The 25,046-nt window shown below is 42.9% G+C and overlaps 1 protein-coding gene across 2 annotated transcripts in view; it reads right to left on the bottom strand.

Moving 5' to 3' along the window:
* Positions 1–25,046, bottom strand: part of TIAM1 (TIAM Rac1 associated GEF 1) — a 261,361-nt gene that overhangs the window by 168,366 nt on the left and 67,949 nt on the right. For both annotated transcript variants that reach the window (XM_069760831.1, XM_069760832.1), the window contains exon 3: positions 15,184–15,221. The gene's annotated coding sequence lies outside the window, so the exon portion shown is untranslated. The remainder of the gene's footprint in view (positions 1–15,183; positions 15,222–25,046) is intronic.

Raw genomic sequence — 25,046 nt, forward strand, 5'->3', positions numbered from 1 at the left:
TTAAATAGTCGACTCCTGAGGCAGTGTTCAGTGTGTCTGGAGAGGCTAACTCCAGAGAAGTGTTTGTGCTAACCCTGAGCAGGTGGATCCCCTCTACCACAAAGGACTGCGCTTTGTGTTACAACTGTTTTGTTTACCTATTTTTACTCAAAGGGCCGTGTTTATTTTTACTCCATCATGGTTTATTCCGCATATATAATAAACCAAAACTGATAACATGATTTCTAGTGGAGTCAATCACTTTTCCTGTCTTTTCCATCTGGCCGAGACTGAAAACTTTTCCAGCCACTCTGCAGAGTTTACAGCGAAGATAAATTTGACTCATCACATTTTTGACACCATTCCAACCTATCCGCAATTTACTCCTCATCCTGCCGATACCCCAATACTGAGCAGCTTCAGGTGTCTCCAACACCGTATAATCCAACTGTAACCGTGCAATATAATGGGCCTACATACAGTATATCGGTCCCACACCTTCACACTATAGTTTCTTGCATATAGTATAATGCGCCCCATAATCCTCTGTATAGTATAATGCACCCCATAGTCCTCTATATAGTATAATGCACCCCATAGTCTTCTATATGGTGGCTCAGTGGTTAGCACAGCAGCCTTGCAGCGCTGGAGTCCTGGGTTCAAACCCCCACCAAGGACAACATCTGCAAAGAGTTTGTATGTTCTCTCCGTGTTTGCGTGGGTTTCCTCCGGGTACTCCGGTTTCCTCCCACATTCCAAAGACATACTGATAGGGAACCTAGATTGTGAGCCCCATCGGGGACAGTGATAATGTGTGCAACCTGTAAAGCGCTGCAGAATATGTTAGCGCTATATAAAAATAAAGATTATTATTTATTATTATTATTATTCACCCCATAGTCGTCTGTATAGAATAATTCACCCCATAGTCCACACAACATAATGCACCCCATGGTCCTCTGTATAGTATAATGCACCCCACGGTCCATACAGCACACTGCACCCCATGGTCCCCTGTATAGTATTATGCACCCCTTAGTCAATACAGTATAATCACCCCATAGTCCTCCATACGGTATTCTTAAAACCACAATGTTTCCCCCCAAAAAAAATGCAATACTCACCTCTTTGCCTTGTTCCCAAACTGCTTTGGCCTCCACAACGAGCACCATGTAGAGACGTCAAACACCAAGGAGGAATGATGGGCAGGGAGCGTCAGCCGACACTTCCTCCATTGTTGATTTCAACTGTAGCGCCATCTAGGCTGCAGACAGTTGAAGTTGTGATGACGAGTGGGGGGCCTGCACCTGCGCTGACACCGGTCCCCCCTGGCTCACGGGCCCTATTGTAGCAATGCAGGGAGATGGCGTCTGCCTTCTCTGCCACAAAATTTAACTGTATCAGCGCGCTGCTTACGCCAATACAGTGAAAAGTAGCATAGCCCTGGGTGGGCCCATCAGAGCGCGGGTCCCGTGGCAGCCGCACCCTCTGCCCCCCAGTAGCTACGCTGCCGGCCAGGTATGTGTCTGGTGGAGAGAGGTTGGACTTGATGGGTGTGAATTATTAAAAAAAAAAAAAAAAACACAAACTTAATGCCCTGAGAGGCGCTTATTACCAGCCCCAGGAAATGACTGGAGTAGGAGAAAATACTGTCGGCAGGCTGGAGTCAGAGGAAACACATCCAAACTAGAGAATAATGGGATCAACCAAGGGGACAGGTGAGAATCCGACCCCTGTGCAGGTGCAGGAAGCAAGAGCGCAATCTTACCGATAATGAGCAGAGGGCGAGAAAAAGAAAAAATATACCGTATATGAAAAAAAAAAAGTGTGAAAAAAAAACTAATAAATCCGTGATAAGTGCGGTGTAATGTATCAGCCTACGGGAGGGAGACATATGGACGCTCTTCACGCCTCCTGGTGACTCCTACACTTCCCATCCTGCAGGTGGAAAGGATTCAGCATGTACAGACTCGTTCTATAACAATACCCGGGCCGAGGCGAAGCCCAGAAATCGCCAATAACTATGGCCGCATTAGTGTCTGCAATGCTGGAGTCAAGAGCTGCTAATCAGAAAAACTTACTATAAAAGATAGAGCTAAAAGTAATGCAGATTTATGGCCATAATACAGATCTGAAAATGTGACCCACATTACAGCGTCGATTACATAGTGGTAGAACGGAACCCTGACGACAGCAAGGTGGCGCAGTGGATAGCACAGCAGCGCTGGAGTCCTGGGTTCAAACCCCACCAAGGACAACATCTGCAAAGAGTCTGTATGTTCTCTCCGTGTTTGCGTGGGTTTCCTCCGGGTTCTCCGGTTTCCTCCCACATTCCAAAGACATACTGATAGGGAATTTAGATTGTGAGCTCCAAAGGGGACAGCGATGATAATTTCTGTAAAGCGCTGCGGAATATGTTAGCGCTATATAAAAAATTAATTATTATTATAATTAATATAATTATGCAGTGGGCAAAAATCCAGACCTGCTGGGTATCAGGTGACAGGTCCGATACGATTTTCCCCACTACACACCACAATGTCAGTTGTGTTTGCAGCCTGGCAGAGAATTGGCCAGCATGTTCATTAATTTTGCAGATTTTTCGCATTTTTTCCCGCTATTCTATGCATTGGAAAAAAACGCAAAAAAAAAGCAGAAAAAAAAGGCATGCGGATTTCTGGCAGAAATGTCCGATTTTTGTCAGGAAAATTCTGCAAGAAATTCCTGACGTGTGCACATACCTTATCTAAATGCTAGAGTTTTTCTTGCATTTAGATAGTGTTTTAATCCTGGGCGTCACTAACAGGACAACAACCGTCCTAATGCCAAAATCTGGAGATCTGTCTAGTTCAGGTTTAATTACAAGAAAAGTTGTTTTGTTTGTTTTTTTTCTTGTGATACCAAAACTTACTGTAAATATTATGGTGAAGAAAGCAACAAAACTTCATGTAAATGAGCCAGAATAACAGAAGAGCCATGTACAGGATGTGGTGCCCCTTGGTGTTTTTTTTTTTTTTTCACAAAAAACAAACAAACTGGTACTTCAGTAGTGACGGCTCAGTGTAAAATGTCAGTAAAGAGAATGTCATCAGATAAACTGGTCTAAATCAGGGATGTTGTGTTTTTTTTTTTTTTTTTACAAATAAAACACCTTGCAATTTTCACACTGGACACTAGGACTAATATTAGACTCCTACTTAGAACATTAGTCGTAATAAAAGAACTCCGAACCTAATGAGCTTAATGAAGAAGCTCTCATCAGGGCAAAAATTACTGTACAGGAGGAGGTGAGCTGTGACCTATCACCTATTGTGGATGGTGGATCCTGTGTTATCTACTGTATATAGAGGTGTTCAGTCATTGTACAGGAGGAGGAGGTGAGCTGTGACCTATCACCTATTGTGGATGGTGGATCCTGTGTTATCTACTGTATATAGAGGTGTTATCAGTCATTGTACAGGAGGAGGAGGTGAGCTGTGACCTATCACCTATTGTGGATGGTGGATCCTGTGTTATCTACTGTATATAGAGGTGTTATCAGTCATTGTACAGGAGGAGGAGGTGAGCTGTGACATCACCTATTGTGAATGGTGGATCCTGTGTTATCTACTGTATATAGAGGTGTTATCAGTCATTGTACAGGAGGAGGAGGTGAGCTGTGACATCACCTATTGTGAATGGTGGATCCTGTGTTATCTACTGTATATAGAGGTGTTATCAGTCATTGTACAGGAGGAGGAGGTAATATAGAAGGGGGGAAAAAAACTTAAGTTTGTCAACAGAAAATTATTTATTGTTTAAATTCTCCTTTAAAGGGGTCATGTTTGAGTTTATGGATCAATTTATTAGCAGCATCACAAGATACACCTGATAGAGATACAAATAGTACATAAATCAGCAAGTCAAGCAGGACGATGGACATTGTACTAGTGTTAAAAAACAAGTGTTAAAAGAAAAAATATAAAAGGGGGGAAGAGAAAGAAGACCGGGTGGAAGGAAAGGAGGCGTTGGTCCATACTTACAGTCTTGAATTGGTTTGGTTATATAAACAAGATATGGAAATTGCCTCTTCAGAGAGAAAAGTACTTGAACTCTATAGCGCCACCTGTTGGAAGCAGCGATCCTGCAAGTCACTACTGACCCTTTAACGAGCCTTGCAATATGACTCAGGATAAAAGCCAAATCAGAATCTCAATTTGCAAACACTGTTTCGGGGTGTTGCCCCTCGTCAGTGCAATGTATGAGATCAATCAGTTCTCATACTTTGCATTGATGAGGAACAATACCCCGAAACACCATGTCGCTGAAGACAACCAAAACGTTTTAGGAAAAAGATTTCTACTGTGCGACATCAAAAGGTTTCCTCTGATAGAACCCAAATGTCCAAAAGCCCACTCAGGGGGGCATGGAAGAGGTTATATATATTTTTTGGTGGGTGAGGGGGTTTCTGAGATCACGTTGCTCTTGCCTTGCTATGTGACCGGCCATCTCACTATGATAAGGCACCCGCTATGTTGATGGATCAGTCCGGGTTTTATCACCTGTGGATACAGTAGAGTGCATTATCCATCCGTTCCGCGCTCGATAGCTGCATCATCCGATCCCGCGGTCACCTAGCAACTGGTAGATTGTTCTGCGTTTTATGCACCAAAAATAACTACGGAACAAAATGTGCTGTTTTGTGTGTTTGTTCGTTGTCTGGATATTCGAGGATTTCAGCAGGCAGAATTAACTTGTTATGTACTAGCGATGAACAGAGGAACACTGTGGCGTGCCACTTGACATGGGTCATACCGTGAGGATAGGGGGTCCTTCACATGAGTGGGCACGCTAAACTGCAACGTCGGCTATAGAGGGTAGGAGGGAGATGCCCAATTACTGAGTGCTGAAAAGAGGGTCTTCCTCAAGCACTTGTGTCACAGAGCAGAGCGAGGGGCCGCCTTTCTTTATATCCGTGCCTATCTGTTTGAGCCACCAAGATGCCAAAATCCATTGTCCTGCTCGTTGAACCATATAGGAACATGGCCTTATTATGGATTCCTCCAAGGTTTTTTGAATCAAGGAGCATAAACCAAGATAAAACTGGTCTTGAAAAGCTAAAAACTATCAGGAACCTAAATATTAAAGACTTAAGTATAGTAACTTTTCGGAATTAGCGGTTTGGTGTGTCCAAGAGGAAAGACACTGCTTCTGGTTATTATAGGACTCCTGCATTCTCACCAGTTTTCTCCTGTGTAGCCTCTCAGTTAGGGTAGGTGCACACGATCAGTGAACGCTGCGGGTTGGACGCTCTGTACTTGTAAAGCGTCCACACGTTACAGCATAGTGGATGGGATTTCAAGGAATGTGACCACAGCTGCCTGCAGATCACCCGCAGATATGGTCATGTGGTGTCTCTCCAAACCGCAACATGTCAATTTCACCCATACAATGTATTGAACACGATGAGTCCGCACAGTCCAGTGAACACATGCGGATTCACCTGCATTCAATAGACGGCAGCGCTTTGGACACCGCGAACATGCGTTGCCAGTTCTGGATCCTGGGCACATACCCTTAAGCCGAGATCATAGCTGCCAGAGTATAAGAGTACTTCATTCCAAAAGAGAGAAGAGCATAAGCATGGAGGAGAATATACACCAGCAATTAGCAGGTTACAAGTCAAGCACTGGGTTGAGGGGTCAGACTTATTAGAAAGCTCAGCATGATCTTTCTGTGTCTCCCTGTACCTGTCCCTTTCTCACTCCCCCAGAGAGTAGACAAATATACAGAAGAGACACGGAAAAAAGATCCTGTCGTCTGAAAATAAATCATTGACTTCTCTTCAATTCTTCTACCGTGTCATTATGGGCATGGTCTGTAACCTATTCACAGGTTAATTTGCAGGGAGAGGGAGGAGGGGAGCTGTAAAATGACCAATACTGAATCCTGAGGCACCTCCTGTGTATACAGGTGTCATAAGTAGTGATGAGCAAGTACACTCGTTGCTCAGATTTTCCTGAGCACGCTCGGGTGATCTCCGAATATTTGTTATTGCTCGGAGATATAGTTTTCATCGCCTCAGTTGAATGATTTACGGCTACCAGATACGCTGAATACATGTGAGGAATGCCTGTTTGTTAGGGAATTCCCACATGTACTCAGCCTGTCCAGCAGCCGTAAATCATGCAACTGAGGCGATGAAAACTATATCTCCGAGCAATAACAAATACTCGGAGGTCACCTGAGCGAGCAACGAGTACACCCGCTCATCACTAGTTATAAGTCATTGCACAGGAGGAGGAGGTGAGCTGTGACATCACCTATTGTGAATGGTGGATCCTGTGTTATCTACTGTATATAGAGGTGTTATCAGTCATTGTACAGGAGGAGGAGGTGAGCCGTGACATCACCTATTGTGAATGGTGGATCCTGTGTTATCTACTGTATATAGAGGTGTTATCAGTCATTGTACAGGAGGAGGAGGTGAACTGTAACATTACCTATTGTGAATGATGGATCCTGTGTTATCTACTGTATATAGAGGTGTTATCAGTCATTGTACAGGAGGAGGAGGTGAGCTGTGACATCACCTATTGTGAATGATGGATCCTCGAAAATAGGAAAAATTAACCTAAAAAGTGTTCTTAAAATAGGTTAAAGAAACAAAAAAAAAGGAAAAGAAAGAATTTACCATATTCACTTAACTTTTTTTTTTTTTTTTTAGATCCATTATGTGAACATTTGCTAGAACGTTCATATAAAAGTGGAACTTTACCTTGAAGTGCTGACATGTGACCTCCGGGTATAACGGCCTCATTACAGCACTCTTTCCCGTGCGGTGTGAAGGTCTATGTATTTCTATAGATGTAGCGCACGCTACAGGAAAAACACTGCAGCATTTACATAATCCATACATCCCGCAAGGATGGAACAGAAGCATCAGATGTCAGCGTTACATAACTACAGCACCCGGCGCTCCGGATTCATCTCGGCACAATGCTATAGCGGGGGGTCTATACGACAGAAAACACCACGGCCCCCAGAGCTGTGCGGCAATTGTATCATATTACATAAGAGTAGAATGCGTTGCCAACATTGAAAATCCTATAAAAATTAAAACAAACACCAAAAATATAAAGTAACAAGCTGATCTATTATAGAAGAGAGAAAAAATACGTAAACATTATAAACTACTAAACACTAGAAGACAATGATCCAGCCGGGAGAAAGCGGCAGTGAGTGGGCCGATCTACTGCGCAGAGAACGTGTAAAGAATTCACAATCTCATGTGTCATGGAGACGCACGTATTTTTCTAACAATTCTACAGCATTAGGCATTGTTTTCCGGTGAAATTTAACCTTTTCGAATAACTTTAAAAAAATAAAAAATAAAGCAAAAACAGACACCTGCTTCTAGGAAAAGATTGACAACTACTAATGATTGCTTTGGCCCAACATTTTTTGGTTCCGTGTTACACAATGGGGGACCTTATGGACACGTTCTATGTATGCACCGGAAAATCTCCAACTAGGACTGCAGGACCTGACTACAAAACTCTGGCTGCAGTCTGTTACCATGGAGACACATTGGTCTGCAGAGGACGTTGTAGAAATAAAAGAGATTATTTTTTGATTATTCAATTGCATTTAAAACAGTTAAAAAAAAAAAAGGTAGATCCAAAACACATTTAGCACCACAATGACATTCCTGTTGGATATATGTCTCAGTCACAGTGGCAAAGTTACAGGATTACTGCGGATTGCTAATGGCTTTGTAGCGATAACCCCCTGATTGTTTGGGTTCACCTGGTGAGATGGATCCACCAAGCTAATGGTCAAGTTTGAACACATGGAGGGAGAGCAATGGCAAAGAGGGAAGGACCTGGACAAAGGACTATGCTGAATGACAAGCAACCTGAGCAGGGCCCAGCAGAAGCCAGAGCCAGGAGTGTGGAGGGCAGATAAAGGGTTAAACGGAAGGTCTGAACCAGGCTGTAGATGCAAGTTGAAGAAACCACAAGGGGTTAGCAAGGATGATTCAGGCGTAATGTGAACAGTCTTTAAATAATTACAACAGAAAGGGAAACAATTGACGCGATTTGTAGAAAGCCGAGGAATTTGCAGAGATTATTGCAGCTGAAGGAACACTGATTAAAATACTCAGAAGCCACATGTGTAAGTCAACCTTAAAAAGGGAATCTGTCAGTAGCATAAACCCTCTTAAGCTGTCTATATGGACACGCAGATCATAGGAAGCTGGAAAAAAAAACAAAAAAAAATATAATATCTTCATGTCAGCGATCTGATGTTTTATTCCAGAGAAATCCAAGTGATTCTTAATATGTAAACAAGCTCGTAAGATCTATGGGCCAGACACAGATCTATCCAAGACTCTGCCTCCAGAAATTATTGTAAATGACAGGGGAAGTTACCAGAGTGAGACATGTAACGACCGACTGTCTGCTCACCAGATCTACACGTCATGAGCTGTTAATCTGAGAATTTGCTTCCAGAACTTAAATAAGTTCTGGAGGCAAATTCTCAGAGAGATTAACAGCTCATCTACATACTAACACCTTCACCACCTTGGAATTATTCTTTTTTTGCATTTTTGTTTTTTACTCCTCTTCCCAGAGTCATAAAACTTTATTTCTTGTGTCAATATTGCCGTATGGGAGCTTGTTTTATGCGTGATGAGTTGTACTTTTGAACGACACCATACAATGCACTAGGAAAAAAAAATATGACAAGCTTTCTCTCGTGGTGAAACCGCAAAAAAAAAAAAAAAGTACGGTTTCACAATTGTTCTTTGGATTTTCATTATTACCATGTTCACTAAATGCTAAAACTGACCTGCCATTATGATTTTCCAGGGAATTACGAGTTTGCAGATCCCAAATATGTATAGGTTATAAATGGTGAAAACACAAAGTTTGAGTTACAAGTAAAAAAAAAAAAAAAAAAAAGCACCATTTTCCGAGACCCGTAGAGTTTATTCTTCAGGATCTGGGGCTGGGCAAGGGCTTATTTTTTGGTGCACAGAGCTGATATTTTTTAGTCGATACCATTATGGGGTAGACACGATCTTTTGATCGCCTGTTATTGCATTTTGTAGCAACGTTCCAGCAACCAAAAAAAAAAAAAAAAAAAAACACACAACAACAACATAATACGGTAATTATGGCATTCTAAATTTTTTTCTAGTTAAGCAATTTACCAGTTGGTTTCATTCTTTTCATATTTTGATAGATCAGGTGTTTTTGAACAGTGATACGAAATATGTATTTTTTTTTTTTTTATTGTTTTGAATGAGGCAAAATGGGGGTAATATGAATTTTTTTTTATCACTTCTTCAATAATCTCCTTAGGAGACTTGAAGATGCGATCGCCTGATCACTTGTACTACACATAGCAGGGCTTCAGCCTTGCTACTTGTGGCGGAAATGATCATCTGCTATGAACGCCGGCCACGGGGCGGCGCTCATGGCAGATCAGCAATGACAAGCATGGGGGGTCTTCTGCAGAGCCACAGTTGTCATGCCAAATCATCGGTGCCCCACGATCATGTGACAGAGGCGCCGATGGGCGGGGTTAGTGTTAGAGATTGACAGTGGCATGTAACATGTTAACAGCCCCAGATGGATCACTATTCCACCAGCGGCCGTTAGAGGCACATGACAGCTGATCAATCAGCTGTGATGTGCCTGAAAAGATACGGGCTCTGGCGCTGAGTGAGGGAGGCAACCTAGGACGTACCTATATGTCATGGGTAGGGTTGAGCGACCTTCACTTTTATAGGATCGGGTTTCACGAAACCCGACTTTTGGAAAAGTCGGGTCGAGTGAAATCGGCCGATCCTATAAAAAAAGTCGGGGTCGGGGTCGGCCGAAACTCGAAACCCAATGCAGTGCATTGGGTTTCCATGGTTCCCAGGGTCTGAAGGAGCGGAAACTCTCCTTCAGGCCCTGGGATCCATATTTAAGTGTAAAATATAGAATTAAAATAAAAAATATCCTTATACTTACCCTCTGACGCGCCCTGGTACTAACCGGGAACCTTCCTTCCTTAGAATCACCCTTCCAGGACCTTCGGTGACGTCGCGGGTGACGTCGCGGCTTGTGATTGGCCGCGCGGCCGCCCATGTGACCGCTCGCGCGGCCAATCACAAGCCGCGACGTCACCGAAGGTCCTGGAAGGGCTGATTCTTAGGAAGGAAGGCTGTCGGAAGGAAGCAGGGCGCTTCCGAGGGTGAGTATATTCCTATTAGGTATATACTCACCCTCGGAAGCGCCCTGCTTCCTTCCGACAGCCTTCCTTCCTAAGAATCAGCCCTTCCAGGACCTTCGGTGACGTCGCGGGTGACGTCGCGGCTTGTGATTGGCCGCGCGAGCGGTCACATGGGCGGCCGCGCGGCCAATCACAAGCCGCGACGTCACGGCAAGGTCCTAGAAGCGCGGATTCGAAGGAGGAAGGCTGCCGGTTAGTACCAGGGCGCGTCAGAGGGTAAGTATTGCAATATTTTTTATTTTAATTCTATATTTTACACTTTAATCTGAATTCCGATACCAATTCCCAATATCTTAAACATATCGGGAATCGGGATCGGAATTCCGATTCCAGATTCAAAAGATCGCCGACTTCATGGCCGACCCCCCACTGGGGTCGGGTCGGGTTTCATGAAACCCGACCTTGCCAAAAGTCGGCGACTTTTGAACAATTTCGACCCGTTTCGCTCAACCCTAGTCATGGGTCCTAAAAGGGGTTAAGAAAAAAAGGATTTCTCTGGAATAAAACGTCAGATCAAGAGATCAAGGTATTATTTTATTCACCTTTCTAGGACCTTTGTGCCCATATAGGAAGCGTAGAAGGGTTGATCTTGCCTTGAAAAGTCCTTGGATGATTTCAGTGAGATGCACCAAGCAACTTGTTAAACCCGATGCGGAGACCGGCAAAGGGCAGCAGCCATAGAGGAAAGGAGAGGAGACCGAGGAGCCCTGCCCTGGAGTCAAGACAGGTGCATAACACCAACATTACCAGTCACTATTAATGGACCACAAGAACATGAATACTTTACAATCATTTCCTAATATTTACAGTACAAAGTATTAAGTTACATCAAGAATAATTCCTATTGTGATCTTTGCAGTAATCCTTTGTAATTAGTTTGTCAGTTTCACAATGAAATTTCATTGCCTCATTTGATGACTGTGTATAAAAGCTGCATTAATCACAAACACATCGGAGAAGCACTCCAGCTTTTTACCTCCTTATGTATGCTTTGTGTCTTCCTATTGTACCACATCTTTCCTGTCTGCCTTGTTGACTCTTCTGCCCCCCTCTACAATAGGGTAGAACATCAGACTACATTTCCCTATCTTTGGGTTTGCAATTATGTGCACTAGCATCATGCTACACTTGCTTTAAGTCCTACCTAACAGCAGTAGTGACAGATCTGCAACAAAGAACTGCTGTCCTCCAAAGTTGCCTAGTCTCTGTATATCCTACGTACTGCAGTCTCATATTGAAGGGTCTCCATGTATCCTATATGATGCAGCTACAGTTTGTATTCCCTGCTTGTGATAGATTTCTGCCCATCAGCTGTTACAAGCAGAAGGCAGGGCAGAGCTCAATTTTATACAATACAATGAACATTCTGCACATAGCACTCAGACAGTATAGACAGGTAGTATGTGTCAACGTAGCTGCATAGCTCTAACACAAATAACTGCATGGACTTAACTATTACTGCATGTAGTAAAGGAGGGATGCAAATAGAAACAAGAGTGGGACTGGGTAAGGAGGGGAGGTGTCCTTTTAGTTGCCAGGTTGAATCTGTAGGTGATGTCACCCTTTAGATCAGAGTCAGAAACCTTTCCCCTTCCTTTAAAGAGCATGTACATAACTGGTGGTGAGATATAACACAACTGCCCAGAATTAAAAGGAAGAATGCAACAAAGCTGGGATTAAACTAATTACTCCTCTAAAATATTGCTCGTGAGTTACTATTATTTCTACGAAAAAATCCGAGGATAAGTTTTAATGTTTTGGATGGACAGTGAATTTCATTTGAGTATATCATTCTTTCGTAATCGCTCATTTTTTGTGCATTCTAAGTGACCAGAACATTTCCAGTCTGATGTCAGAGCCATGAGGTGTTTTTTTTAACAGCCAATCTGATATATCTGCTGCTCCTCCCCATGCGGTTTAATTGAAACACTGAGTAAGAAGCTGCAGCCGCATCTCCCTCCTCCCACCCTCCAATGGATGAGCTTATTTTGTGATTTAGGAGGTTTTTCAACATGTAGACAGAAAAGGGAACTATAGGCGAGTGGAGGACGAGGCTGTCATTCCTCGACCCTTCTAGAAATAGGATAAAATAAATCTATAAGCACTAGTGTTGAGCGATACCGTCCGATACTTTAAAGTATCGGTATCGGATAGTATCGGCCGATACCCGAAAAATATCGGATATCGCCGATACCGATAAACGATACCAATACAAGTCAATGGGACATCAAGTATCGGAATGTATCCTGATGGCTCCCAGGGTCTGAAGGAGAGGAAACTCTCCTTCAGGCCCTGGGATCCATAGTGAGGTGTAAAATAAAGAATTAAAATAAAAAATATTGATATGCTCACCTCTCCGGCGGCCCCTGGACATCACGCTGGTAACCGGCCGGCTTCTTTGTTTAAAATGAGCGCCTTTAGGACCTGCGAATGACGTCGCGGCTTCTGATTGGTCGTGTGCCGCCCATGTGACCGCCACGCGACCAATCAGAAGCCGCGACGTCATTCGCAGGTCCTCAATTCCTAGAATTAGGAGTTTAGTGAATGAGAATGACGTCGCGGCTTCTGATTGGTCGCGTGGCGGTCACATGGGCGGCACGCGACCAATCAGAAGCCGCGACGTCATTCTCAGGTCCTAAAGGCGCTCATTTTAAACAAAGAAGCCGGCCGGTTACCAGCGTGATGTCCAGGGCCCGCCGGAGAGGTGAATATGTCAATATTTTATATTTTAATTCTTTATTTTACACCTCACTATGGATCAGATACCGATACCCGATACCACAAAAGTATCGGATCTCGGTATCGGAATTCCGATACCGCAAGTATCGGCCGATACCCGATACTTGCGGTATCGGAATGCTCAACACTAATAAGCACTCTACTATTGAATAATTTTAAATAGACATTTTAAAGGGAACATGTCAGCATGAAAATGCAGTATAATCTGCAAGCGTCATGATCTAGAGCAGGGGGAGCTGAGCAGTTTGATACATAGTTTTAAGAGAAAAAATTCAATATAACCTGTGTTATGATAATTTACACCTCTGCTCTTTCTGGGGTTTTGGTCCAGTGGGTGATGCTATCAGTGATCGAGATAGCTGTCAATCTCTGCTAGGACCGCCCACTGGACCAAAATCCCAGAAAGCACATAGGATTAAAAGATCATTACACAGGTAATACTTAGACTTTTCTCACAAAACTATATATCAAACTGCTCAGTTCCCCCTGTTCTATAACATGCTGCCTGCAGATGAGGGCATTTTCATAGTGACATGTTCCCTTTTAAAAACACTATAAGCAGAGAATCACATCGCCCTATTAACCTTTCTATGTTATACTGAGATAAGGTATACACTGTGTGCAGAATTATTAGGCAAGTTGTATTTTGATCCCATGATACATTTTATACATGTTGTCCTACTTTAAGCTGTTCAGGCTTGAGAGCCACCTACCAATTAAGTAAATCAGGTGATGTGCATCTCTGTAATGAGGAGGGGTGTTGTCTAATGACATCAACACCCTATATAAGGTGTGCTTAATTATAAGGCAACTTCCTTTCTCAAAATGGGTCAGAAGAGAGATCTGACGGCTCTGATAAGTCCAAAATTGTGAGATGTCTTGCAGCGGGATGCAGCGGTCTTGAAATTGCCAAACTTTTGAACCGTGATCACCGAACAATCAAGCGTTTCATAGCAAATAGCCAACAGGGTCGCAAGAAGCATGTTGGGCAAAAAAGGCGCAAAATAACTGCCCATGAATTGAGGAAAATCAAGCGTGAAGCTGCCAAGATGCCATTTGCCACCAGTTTTGCCATATTTCAGAGCTGCAACGTTACTGGAGTAACAAAAAGCACAAGGTGTGCGATACTCAGGGACATGGCCAAGGTAAGGAAGGCTGAAAAACAACCACCTCTGAACAAGAAACATAAGATAAAACGTCAAGACTGGGCCAAGAAATATCTTAAGACTGACTTTTCAAAGGTTTTATGGACTGATGAAATGAGAGTGACTCTTGATGGGCCAGATGGATGGGCCAGAGGCTGGATCAGTAAAGGGCAGAGAGCTCCACTCAGACGCCAGCAAGGTGGAGGTGGGGTACTGGTATGGGCTGGTATCATCAAAGATGGACTTGTGGGACCTTTTCGGGTTGAGGATGGAGTGAAGCTCAACTCCCAGACCTACTGCCAGTTTCTGGAAGACAACTTCTTCAAGCAGTGGTACAGGAAGAAGTAGGCATCGTTCAAGAAAAACATGATTTTCATGCAGGACAATGCTCCATCACATGCCTCCAACTACTCCACAGCGTGGCCGGCCAGTAAAGGTCTCAAAGAAGGAAAAATAATGACATGGCCCCCTTGTTCAACTGATCCAGACCCCATAGAGAACCTGTGGTCCCTCATATGTGAGATCTACAGGGAGGGAAAACAGTCCACCTCTCGGAGCAGTGTCTGGGAGGCTGTGGTGGCTGCTGCACGTGATGTTCATCGTAATCAGATCAAACAACTGACAGAATCTATGAATGGAAGGCGGTTAGTGTCATCATAAAGAAAGGTGGTGATATTGGGCACTAATTTTTGGGGGGTTTGTCTTTGCATATTAGAAATGTTTACTTCTAAATTTTGTGCAGTGATATTGGTTTACCTGGTGAAAATAAACAAGTGTGATAGGAATATATTTGGTTTTTATTAATTTGCCTAATAATTCTGCACAGTAATAGTTACCTGCACAAACAGATATCCTCCTAAGTTAGCCAAATCTAAAAATACCCCACTCCAGCTTCCAAAAATATTAAGCTTTGATATTTATGAGTCTTTTGGGTTAATTGACAACATAGTTGTTGATCAATAATAAAAACAATCCTCTAAAATACAACTTGCCTAATAATTCTGCACACAGTATATACATATAAAATTATTGAGGTTTCCTTTATACTTACAAGTCCATGGATTGCAGGCACAGTGCAGCATATAAGATCTGTAAAAAAAAACAAGAGACTAAATTAACATATCAGAGTCTTTACAACCTAAGATTAAAAAAAAGCAAAGCAGAAAAAAAAAGTCCAAAATGTGTTAGAAATGGGTCCTTCGGTGACCCAAATATCTTTATACCCTTTATTCATAAATTACCTTTTTTTGTATAACGGTCAATAGGTTCACACCAATTAAATGTACAAGAAGGTTTGAGAAAACTGGTTTCCAGACACCGTGCCACACTTGTCCGGGGTCTATGTCCCGTATCTTAGGCCAGAGCCATTTACGATAACTTGAGACAACCGATGTGTTCGATTACCTGGAGTCCTAGAGGTGATGTCTCCTTGTGGAGAGAGACATGCTTGACATACCAGTGTAAGGAGACTTAGGCTGGTTTCACATTTGCGTTTAAATCCGCAGCGTTTTAAAAGCATCCGTAAGTGGTGAAAAAAACGCATGTAAACATGTACAAACGCTGCGGTTTTTTAGACGCATGCGTTGTCGCATGCGGTTAAAAAAACGCCGCGCTTGTATGCGTTTACATGCGTTTTTTCCTGCGTTTGCGCTTTTGGTACGCATGATGAGAAATTTCACAAGCTGGTTTTTGTTCATTCTGCTTCACAAAAATCGGAATAAAAAGCAATCAAAAATGACACGTACCCGAAAATGTTACCAATAAAAATGTCTCGCAAAAAACAAGACCTCACATGACTGTGGACCCAAATATGGAAAAATTGTAGCTCTCAAAATGTGGTAACGCAAAAAATATTTTTGGGAATAAAAAGCGTCTTTCAGTGTGTGACAGCTGCCAATCATAAAAATCCACTAGAAAACCCACTATAAATAGAAATCAAACCCCCGTCATCAACTCCTCAGTTAGGGAAAAATTAAAAAATTAACAAAATGTTTTTATTTCCATTTTTCCATTAGGGTTAGGGTTAGGGCTAGGGTTTGCATCCCTTTGGGGTTAGGGTTTGCATCCCTTTGGGGTTAGGGTTTGCATCCCTTTGGGGTTAGGGTTTGCATCCCTTTGGGGTTGGGGTTAGGATCCCTTTGGGGTTAGGATCCCTTTGGGGCTAGGGTTAGGGCTAGGGTTTGGATCCCTTTGGGGCTAGGGTTAGGGCTAGGGCTAGGTTCCCTTTGGGGCTAGGGTTAGGGCTTGGATCAGGGTTAGAGTTTGGATCCCTTTTTCATCTTGATGGTGGCTTAGGGTTAGGGCTAGGGTTAGGATCCATTTATCAACTTGATGGTGGGGGGTGGCTTATCAGTGTCTAGACTTGTGTTTCCATATAGAAAAACATGCGTTCAAAAACGCAACCAAATGCATGTGTTAAAAACGCATGCGTTTACATAGACAGCAATACTTTTTTTGATGCAATCGAACGAATGCGTTTTTTTTGCGGCAAAAAAACGCCGCTAGAAATTACTACATGTTGCATTTCCACGCCAAGATGCAAGCATCGAAAAGACGCATGCGTCGTCAAAGGGCAAAGCACGTACAAAAAAAAATGCATGCGTTTTTAATGTTAAATATAGGAAAACCGAACGCATGCGTTTATATGCGTTACAAACGCAGCGGCAAAAACCGCAAATGTGAAACCAGCCTTAAAAGGCCATGCAATGCTCTCCTGGGAAATTAAATAAGCAAATTGCCTCTTCAGTGAGGCAGAGGACTACACCTCTAGTGCCACCTATAACCATATAACCAAAATTCATCCGGGTCCAACATTGGCTCTAAAATTACAGCCACTTGTAGAACATGCCCAAACTTAAGACTTCAAAAATTAAAAAAAGAAAAGTTTCACAAAGAGCGAGTGGCTTCTGGATCTTGCACCATGCTCTTACTGACCCATAAATCTCGCTGGTGACAACACTCACAGGATGTTTTTTTCCTGACCAAGACAAAATGGGAAAATGCTTTCACAGCTGTTGCGATCCAGGTTACAAGATGACGACATTAAAAATGAATGGTGCTGGGAAACAGGAAAGACTTAACAAGTCAGGGCAAGCGGCAGGCGCAACATGAAAAGAGGTTCCTAGGGGAATGACAGACGGGACCTATGAACGTGATGCCACCAGTCCGCCGCTGGAAGAGGTGGGACTGGATTACATGTCCGCCTGCTTCAAAACACAGCTGCACCTTCATTTAGCTCTGAATTCGGATTTATTGCTACTCGAAGACCAGAAACCCTAAAAAAATAAATAAATAAATAAATAAAAAAAGCCTTGTCCTTGTTCGATGCTTCCTTTTCAATATTAAGTCTGGCTTTACACTTGTGATAGTCACAGACCAAGTACGGAGCGTCATGTCTGGACTGCTCGCACGTCTCCTGACCAATACGTATCGGTCTCATGCGCCTGCCCGCGTCTGACCCACCCATTGTGGTCTATGAAATGTCGAAAGTGTGAAATCAGCTTAAGGACAAGTTCACAACCAGAGGTGTTTTTTTTTCCACTGCAGAAAGCTTAGTTTTACAGAACGAGCAATAGTTATGAGATTTCTGAAGTCCCATGCACACGATTGTTGGGGGGAGGGAGGGAATTAGAATTGACATGCTGCAGATTTCAATTGTTTGTTAAAAAAAATAAATTAACGATTGAAATCCGCAGCATGTTTTTTTTTTTATTTTTATAAACACATCTAGAAAACAATGGGAATAGGGAGAAAATGTTGCAAAAAAACACCAGCATTTTTTTCCACCTCTTTTGTGAATAAAACTAACTTTATTAAACATGTACTGTTGACAAAAGAAGACATGTAAAACGCAATTAAAAAAAAAAAAAAAAGAGGGCACTGGCAGCAAAACCTGCATTTTGAATGTATCTATAAAAAAAAAAGTGCAAAACCGTTAGGTTAAGGGTATGTGCATACGTCAGGATTATTTCCTGACAAAATCCTGAGAATTCTGCCAGAAATCTGCGTCTTTTTTCGCTCGGATTTCTCGCGGATTTTTTGCGTTTTTTTCCTGAATGACTTTGATAGCAAATCCGCAAAAAATCCGGAAAAAGAATGAGCATGTCCGGATTTTTTGCGGGATGCGTTTTTTTTTTTGCGGAAAAAACCGCTAACATCTGCACAAAAAATGCGGAATGCATTCTAAATGATAGGATGCATAATGTTAGCTTTTTTTTACCGGATTTATAGCGTTTTTATGGCGAAAATCCGCAAAAAAACGCTAAAAATCCTGACGTGTGCACATACCCTAAATCTGCTGTGGATGAAAAGTCAGATGTATACCTGCAAGGAAATCCACCAGTAAATTTATGCCAGATGGTGCAGGTTTTAGTGTGGATTTTCCTGTCGATTATCCACAACAAATTTCACCAGTTGAAGTGAAAAAGAAAATATTCAGTATGCTTCCCCTTCTGCGTCTTGTGTCACGACATCCCCGGAGTACCCCGCCGGTGTCTGCACTTAAGCCCCGGCCATGACAAGTCAGTAGAGACCAGTATGCCAGGAACACCGCACTATAGTGGCAGACTGGGAAGATGCGCAGAATTTTTTACATTAATTTTTTTTATATATTAAACCGCAATCTCTGCCAACCTAGACTGATTGACAAGGTCCCTCTTCCCAGCAGTGGAACTCACGCTGCTCAGGGCAAACTGCAGCGGTCAGACTGGGTGGTGAGGGCTGAATACACTGGCACTCACTACCCACCTCCTGTTGGACGCTGGACTTTAAAGGGAAAGAAAAAAAACCACCACATCAGACTGGCTGCAAGTATACCAGCACCATCAGGTCCAATACATATCTACTACATAATCGTCTAATTCGGTCTGTAATGGAAATCCCACGTTGCTGATTGGTCTCGCCAGCTGCCCGTGACCAGTGACAGGCGCAGTCTGGCCACAAATTGGCCTGGGATTTGAACTACGCTTCGCCGATTGGTTGTGGCCGGCCAGGCGCGATCAATCAGTGATATTGGCGCGGGATTTAAACACCGCTTCACTGATAATATATTTTACCTAGAAAATCCTGTGTATTCATTGCATTATTCTTAAATCTTCATAAATAAACTACATACATATTCTAGAATACCCGATGCGTTAGAATCGGGCCACCATCGTATGTATGTATGTATGTATGTATGTATGTATGTATGTATGTATGTACACGACTTTAAATAGCGGTATTTACTACAGCGCTTATTCAGAAAGCAACAAGTGTTCATCATCAGGAGTCTCTATGGACCAGGTTTCCATGGACATACAGCCTGACATGGGCCCGAGATCCCAGTGCTCAATGCCAAGTGTGGGCTGCAGTGATGTAAAGCATATGACCAATGGACTGCAGAGGAGTAGAAATGCATTCTCCGGAGTGATGACTCATGCATCATCATCTGGCAGGCAACAGTGCAGCTGTAACGCTTGTCGGAGGATCAATAATGGCCAACAAACCAGATGATCAATCCCCACCCAGACACTGGCATCTTGTTCCTTGTATCTGACAATAGGGTGACAGACAGACAGACAGACAGACAGATCTTTGCTTAAAGTGTCCTGAAATAAATGCTTGATCTTCGTTCCAAATGTGCTTATTAGACAATTTCAAAAAGACGGTAATCGATTATTTTTTTTCAGGAGTAAGGCACAATAAGTGCTGGTCCACTATCTGTCTCCCCTATGTGCACATCATGGAGACATTACAGGAGGGGAGGCCGGTGCCACCTCCCGCCGCTCCCAACTCCTGTCTGTTAAGCCTTGTACAGGCAGAATAAAGAGGCGGGATCTCAGCTCAGATCAGCCACGTTATTGGACAACGGCAGCAAATGAATGCAGCAAAGCGAGAGGAAATAAAGTTCCAGCACCTGTAGTGCTGTCAGGATGCTGTTACGAGAAAAACTGAACATAAAGTCTCGCCAGTTCTTGGACATACAAATGGTAGGCACACCAAAAAGGAGCTTATATATCTTGCAGTGGAAAATGAGGCCAGCAAAGCAATTTTCTTGTACAGGTTATATTGAAAGAAATGACCAGACGAAAATCAGTCCTATTACAATGAATGAACACCCTAGATTTTGCCGGTTGGACCCTTTTTGATTCAGTTCATGTAAAGCTGACCTGTGATCGGTGACTACAGCTTAAGGTACCGTCACATTTAGCGACGCTGCAGCGATCTAGACAACGATGCCAATCGCTGCAGCGTCGCTGTGTAGTCGCTGGAGAGCTGTCACACAGACCGCTCTCCAGCGACCAACTATGCGAAGTCCCCTGGTAACCAGGGTAAACATCGGGTTACTAAGCGCAGGGCCGCGCTTAGTAACCCGATGTTTACCCTGGTTACCAGTGCTAATGTAAAAAAAAAAAAAAAAAAAAAACACTACATACATTCCGGTGTCTGTCCCTCGGCGCTGTGCTTTCCTGCACAGATTGTGAGCGCCGGCCGGCAAGCAGAGTGGTGACGTCACCGCTGTGCTCTGCTTTACGGCCGGCGCTCAGTCAGTGCAGGGATGCAGAACCCCGGGGGACAGACACCAGAATGTAAGTATGTAGTGTTTGTTTGTTTTTACATTTACACTGGTAACCAGGGTAAACATCGGGTTACTAAGCGCGGCCCTGCGCTTAGTTACCCGATGTTTACCCTGGTTACCAGTGAAGATATCGCTGGATCGGTGTCACACACGCCGATTCAGCGATGTCTGCGGGTGATCCAGCGACAAAATAAAGTTCTGGCCTTTCTGCTCCGACCAATGATGGCACAGCAGGATCCAGATCGCTGCTGCGTGTCAAACACAACGATATCACTATCCAGGACGCTGCAACATCAAGGATCGCTAGCGATATCGTTGTGAAGTTGGTCAGTGTGAAGGGACCTTTAGATATGGCGTCTCTGGTAGTCTGAACTCCGCCTCCTGTCTAATCATTGGCTCAGCTCTTCCTCTTCCGATTGGCTGCCGTGTGAAAACACAAGCCCATCACAGACTCAATGGAAGGAGGAGCACGGAAAGCTGTGCCTTGTATGTTTTTTTTCTTTTTGTTTTGTTTTACAAATTAGCAATAACCAATAATGAAATATTAGCAATGAAATAAACTAACAATGCTAATAATCCTAATAAAAAAAAATAAATCAAACTAAAAATACTAATTATAGTAGAAAAAAAATACATTCTAATCATAATATACTAATCCTAAAACTTTTAGTAAGATTAGTATTATATTAGTAATAGAATAATCATACTAAAATACTAAACGTAACTAAGTAATTAGAATAATTTGATTAGCATAATAATAAATAAACTAGTATTATTTTAAATTATTATTAAAGCATTTAAAATTAGGATTATTATATTAAAATAATCATAATAATCCTAATTTGTATTAGTATAATCATTCTATTAGAATGATTATTGTAATGCTAATATAATACTAATCAGAATTTTAGATTCAAATTTGACTACTATTATTTTTTTTATTATTTTTATCATTATTATTTTTATCATCATTATGTTGATGACATTATATTCGTTTAATATAATAAAATAATATTTGTTATTACTATTAAAAGAGCAGATTACTTTGTAATTATGCAATTGTGATACAATGCCATACAACCGGGCTTCGGCAAGGTCAAGTATATTTCTCCCTCAAAAAAAAAAAAAAAAAAAAAAAAACACGAAAACGCATCGTCTCCACTCTACAAGCAGGGATCTGTAAGTGGAGAACCCCTGTGGGCTGTCAGAAGCCATCAGGAGGCCGCAGCAGAGTAGGAAGCTGAATACACAATTACCCTTAATGAGGATCCTAAAAGTTTTACAACGAGCTATTTTAGGAAAATATCTTCTGGCTCAGTGTTCAAAAAAGAAGAAGAAGAAATGAGCATCGCGTCCCACAAGCCTGCAAACCATTTCAGGAACTGAGAAGACGACGTATGTTTCGGTTCTTTGCCTTCGGCCATCCCTGCTGACATGTTCCTCTTGAACGGGCGGCCTCCGAGCTCTCTGCATTTAGTAATCCCCCCTACATTATCTCCTCTACGCTCCTCGTCTGATGATCAAACATCACAGGTGTTTAATTAATACGAGGGAAGATTCTCGACTTACAGAACATCGTTAGATTGCGAGAAATATTCAAGGTTCTTATGCTAATGAAAATGTGCTGAGGGGGCATACATCAATCAAAAAAAAGTGAACAGGAGGTTTTAGTGTACAAGTTGGTATATTTTCCACTATACTTGTAAGGAAAGCAAAAGCATAAAGTAAAATCTGGAAGTTGTGATATGGCTGAATAAAATGGTTCTCCTTATAAATATGATGCCTTTGTGCAGAGATCTGATGTGGCAGTCATCAGAAAACCGTACAAGGCACTGCAAATCGGGCAGGTCAATACTCAGGGGCGGGTCAATACTCAGGGGCGGGTCAATACTCAGGGGCGGGTCAATACTCAGGGGCGGGCCAATGGACTTTCAGCCTGATTTATGACTTGCATGCTTGCTTTTTAACCTCAGGTCACAACAAAAAATGTAGCATTGTGTTGTGCTCTCATGGGGGAGATGGACTTGCTAAGCCATAAGTCAGGGTGAGCTGCACAGATGGACTCAAGGACCAGCAAAGCTGAATATGCCGGACTGGCACTTAGACCTTCAAAGCTGGAAATGATACAAGCAATATAGAGTGGAGACCGCTCCCTGAATCAGCAGAGATGAGGGTGCAAACAGCACCTTGGATCAGCAGACACCGGTAGCAGGTAAGTTGATTCAGCAGATTTGAGGGTGCAGACAGCACCTCGGAACAGCATAATTGAGTAGGCTGGCAGGTACCTCGTTGCAGCCAAGTTGGATATATCGATATCCTGCGTCATAACAATGTTTGAGAGTTGCCTTCTGCTGCCAACCTAGAATTTTTTTTACTTTTCAAAATCGTGTGCCATCTCGGAGTGATCCGCCAAGCTGATTATTGGCCATTTTCTCTATAAATAGGTTCCCCTGCTGCGTTACATTCAACCCCTTATGAATCACACGCTGTGCGAAACACGCGTAGGGGACATCTGGATTCCCTGGTTCTTTTTTTTTTTTTTTTTTTTTTATAAAAAAACTACTGTTTAGTTCCGGGTATGCTTGCTCTTTACACATTTATATTTATTATTAACACCTACAGTAAACTACAGTGTGCCACAAGTTTACCCTTATACCAATAACAGTCTATTGTCTGCCCCAACCCCGTTTACCAGTGCACATTTACCTTTTGAATCTTTCTCAATGCCTTTTTTTTTTTTTAAAGTTTGCAATTTCCTATGGATTATTTTTGCCCAAATCCAAGCACTCTGGAACGGCAGATCTACATTACGCTTGTGGTGAGGCACCACTGCTGGAGAGCTGGAATACTCAGGAAGAGCGGAGCCAGCAGGGAAGACATACGGGCAACTGGTTGTAGCAATGCGCACTACTACCTGAATACTCAGGAGGCAGCAGCCACCAGAGCTAGCCGTAAAAAGGAGTTGTCCCTTAACAAAAGTTCATTTTATTCACTAGGTCTTGGAATGAAAATAAGGTCCACAATAGGAAGGGATAAAAAAAATATGTTCTTGTGCTGAGATAATCTTATAAATGTGTCCCTGCTGTGTATTGTGTAATGGCTGTGTCTGACCGTGCAGGAACATGGTCTGATCATATCACATCTGACACCCACAGCACATCCGCATACTATTCAAATCAATAGGAGGCAGATGTGGAGTACACTTCGGTCATCAGTGTAAAAGTAGCAGACAACCTCTAAGAGAATGTGCACATTTTAAGTATCTGGTTCAGAAATTTCCACATCTCTTGGCAGAAAAAAAAAAAAAAAAAAAAGTTTGTTGCTGGGTTTTTAACTTGCTTTTTTGCTACAGATTTCATTAGTACATTTGGAACTGCTGAAAAAATTGACATGTCGGAGATCTAAATCTACAAGTCACAAATAAGCAACGTGTACATGGGACTTCGGGATTCTCATGCACTTTGCTGTTGCTAGGAAGTCATTCAGGTTTTGTGACAAATCTGCACTGAAAAAAAAAAAGCAGCACAAATGCAACGTGTGCACATAGGCCAAGGGTATGTGCACACGTTGCAATATTGTCACTTTTTCCTGCTTAGATTTGTCATAAAACCTTAAAGGTCCCTTCACACTGAGCAACTTTAGAACGAGAACGATAGCGATCCGTGACGTTGCAGCGTCCTGGATAGCGATATCGTTCTGTCTGACACGCAGCAGCGATCAGGATCCTGCTGTGATGTCGCTGGTCAGAGCTAGAAGGCCAGAACTTTATTTCGTCGCTGGATCACCCGCTAACATCGCTGAATTGGCGTATGTGACGCCGATCCAGCGATGTGTTCACTGGTAACCAGGGTAAACAGCGGGTTACTATGCGCAGGGCCGAGCTTAGTAACCCGATGTTTACCCTAGTTACCGTTGTAAAAGTTAAAAAAACAAACACTACATACTTACATTCCGGTGTCTGTCCCCCGGCGTCAGCTTCCCTGCACTGTCAGTGCCGGCCGGCCGTAAAGCAGAGCACAGCGGTGACGTCACTGCTCTGCTTTACGGCCAGCGCTTACACAGTGCAGGGAAGCTGACGCCGGGGGACGCGACAGACACCGGAATGTAAGTATGTAGTGTTTTTTTTTTGTTTTTTTTTTACATTTACAATGGTAACCAGGGTAAACATCGGGTTACTAAGCGCGGCCCTGCACTTAGTAACCCGATGTTTACCCGGGGACTTCGGCATCGTTGGTCGCTGGAGAGCGGTCTGTGTGACAGCTCTCCAGCGACCACACAACGACTAAACAGCGACGCTGCAGCGATCGGCATCGTTGTCTATATCGCTGCAGCGTCGCTTAATGTGACGGTACCTT

Source organism: Ranitomeya imitator, chromosome 3 (genome assembly GCF_032444005.1).
Source record: "Ranitomeya imitator isolate aRanImi1 chromosome 3, aRanImi1.pri, whole genome shotgun sequence".
Taxonomy (NCBI): Eukaryota; Metazoa; Chordata; class Amphibia; order Anura; family Dendrobatidae; genus Ranitomeya; species Ranitomeya imitator.